The 3115-nt window shown below is 42.9% G+C and overlaps 1 pseudogene; it reads right to left on the reverse strand.

The window, feature by feature from the left end:
* Positions 1 to 222: 222 nt before the first annotated feature.
* On the reverse strand, positions 223 to 2479 carry LOC147445376 (uncharacterized; annotated as a pseudogene).
* Between the last annotated feature and the right edge of the window lie 636 nt (positions 2480 to 3115).

A 3115-nucleotide genomic window follows, 5' to 3' on the forward strand; every position in this document is an offset into this window, starting at 1 on the left:
GGTCCCCTTTTCCTTTGGACATTCTGTAAAAGACAGCATTCAACATTGAAAAATAAACACGAGGCAATATTTGACATAAAAGCGACAAAAACATAGAGGCCGACAAAAACATAGACATTGTGCTTATGAAACATAAAAGCGACAAAAACATAGAGGCCGACAAAAAAATTTCTTTTGCATTCAAAATCAAGAATCACAGATTCTTGTATTACAATTGAAGAGTCACAATTTCTTGCAAACTCGAGGCTTGGGGGGGTGGGAAACACTAGAAGGATTGCGGAGGGGAGTACTCTTTCTGGGAGTCTTCTTCACGGCAGGAGGTGATCTGGGTGCTTCCCTCTCTCCCATATCTCCATCTGCATGATGAGCATGGTGCTTTGAACGTGTGGACTCCGAAGGTCTATTCTTTTTGGAAGATCCACCTATGTCATAAAACAACACATCAGCACCATGCAGACATTGCATAGAAGTTGACAAGTCCAATACCATTACCACTTACCATCACTGTTTTTCTTGCGCTTCTTTGACACCTTCACCATGTCACTCAGAAAGATGGGAGAATATGGATTCTCATCACCATCTACCATGCGCTGCACTGCATCCACTCCCTCTTGCGCTATTGCCTCCGCATCGTCAACCGTTGCATCTTCCTTTGGACTGCTTTCGCTTGGTTGTGGCTCAACTGCTGCTGTGCTTGCATGGGGGTCTACCTTCACAACTGGAGTGCCCTCACTGGAGTACACACTATGGGCTTCAGGAGTAGCTTGTAGCACAACCTTTGGCACGTCATCCTGTTTCGGCGCCACACAAGGAATATGGCCAGAACCTGCAAGCACATCAGTGATGTTCAGGCTTGTGCAATCAGCAGATACTTCAAGGCAACCTGAACTGTTATTGGATTTATATGATATTGGAAGCAACGGTAACCAACCTGTATGTAGGAGCATTGATTTAAGTGAATCTGGAATACTACTCTTGCAAGAGGCGTCCGCACATACCGTCTCTGATCCAAGCCAGGCAGCAAAATACAAAGCATGGTATGCATGACCACATGATAGCGTGTATACACAAACCACATGGGAAGCCATGAATGCAAGACCACATGCAGCACATAGTCCTGGAACAAAGAATGTAGCCTGCAAGCGGCTCAAGTGCTGGCCAGCTGTCGGAAGCAGTAACATTGTGTCACCAGCCTTCACCTGCTCCAACATGCTCTCACAAAAGTTGATCTGTTGCACACACGTACTCGCTGATGCTTCCAAGTCAGCCAATTCTTTCTGCATGACAAATGAAGAACAAAAGGCCCACAGGGATTAGATATGAGAACCACCATTACAACACAAAGTACCATGACAAGTACCTTTGACAGAAAAAACTACCATACAAAAGTACTTTGGACACTCCAAAAAACCGCCAAGGCAATTAAAAATACCATGGCAAGTAGAAAAGTACCTTGGACACTACCACCATAACAGAAAACTGCCATTCCATTAAAAACATCAAGGCAAAAGCTACTACCATAACAGGAAAGACTATCATGATAAAAAAGCCACCATGACCAAAAACAAATTACAATGACAAGTTTCTTGGACACTACACACTAATAAGCAATGACCGTACAACCACCTTAATAGGAAAAATTACCTTTACAAGTACCTTGGGCACAACCACAATAGCAACAAACTTCCTTAAAGAAACAATCAACCATAGCAAAAAAAACCATGAAAAAGTACCTTGGGCACTTCCACCATAACAGAGATGGCTTTCCAAAAAACCTCTAAGGTAATGACATATACCATGGATAGTAGAAAAGTACCTTGAGCACTACAACAATAGCAAAAGAAAAGTACCATAGCAAGAAATACTGCCATGAAAAAAACACAACCATGATCAAACGAAGTACCATGACAGGCATTTTGGCCATTACATGATACCTGGAAAAATAGCCATGACCCCTGCACCTGTCATGGTAGAAAAAACTACCATGACAAGTACCACAATAATAGACAAACTTCCATGGAAAAAACAAATACTCATAGCAAAAAAAACCACCATGGAAAAGTACTTGGTCAATGTCACCGTAACAAAAAGAATGTAAAAAGAAACTACCATGTCAAGTACCTTGGGCACTATTACCATAATAGAATCCCACAATAGAAAAAACTACCATGTCAGGTATGTTGGGCACTTAGCACCATAACAGAAATAACTGGCATGACAAAAACAACCATCTAAATAGAAAAGAGTACCATGTCAAGTACCCAGGGCATTACCACATAAATAGAAATAACTGGCATGGCAAACAAAACCACCTAAATAGAAGAGAGTACCATGTCAAGTACCTAGGGCATTACCACATAAACAAAAATCCTGCCTTGACTTGGTCGACACATACCTAGAGACGATCCACCTCATCTCTTATGTTCGAGCTGCTTGCGTCGGCCCCAAGAGCTGTGAGTGCACTAGTTAGAGCAGCCATCTTGCCTTCAATCACCAAAAAATTAGGGTCAGTATCGACAACTCCCTTCATGTTGGACCGCAATATCTAGAGCTCTTGCAATTGCCCCTGAAGCATTGCCGTGGCTGAAGATGTCCCTTGTATCTTCCACATACTTTGGTTCCTGTCTTGTAGCTCTACTCTCACATTATCCAATGTTGTGTTCAAAACCTTTAATGCATCCCTTTTTGCATCCAGAATCTGCTCCACCTGTGCATTTACTTGCTGGCTTATAAAGGAGGCACTAACTAGAGAAGTGCTGCCAGATAAGAAAGCATTTTGCCCACTTTTATGACTTGCCCCGACATTGTCAAGACAAAGGGGCTGAAGTGATGTCCCCTCATTATTCTCCAGCCAAATCTTTACTTTCTTGTCGATGCCACCCGAAAGCTTCTTGCAATGGTCCAAAACATGTTCCCCAAAAGCAGCCCATGCAACCTTTCGACCTGCAGGATCTTGCCGAGCAGCTGGGCATCGCTCGTACACAAACAACGTTGCAAGCTTGTGTGTGATCTCTTTGTTGGCTGGCATGCTTTGGTAGACTTTGTGAAACAGTAACCTGCATTCATCTACAAACTCAGGTCGCATCATATGCAGAAAGATTCTAGATCCCTTCTC

This window comes from Adiantum capillus-veneris, chromosome 12, assembly GCF_014529385.1.
Source record: "Adiantum capillus-veneris isolate H3 chromosome 12, ASM1452938v2, whole genome shotgun sequence".
NCBI classification, from domain to species: domain Eukaryota; kingdom Viridiplantae; phylum Streptophyta; class Polypodiopsida; order Polypodiales; family Pteridaceae; genus Adiantum; species Adiantum capillus-veneris.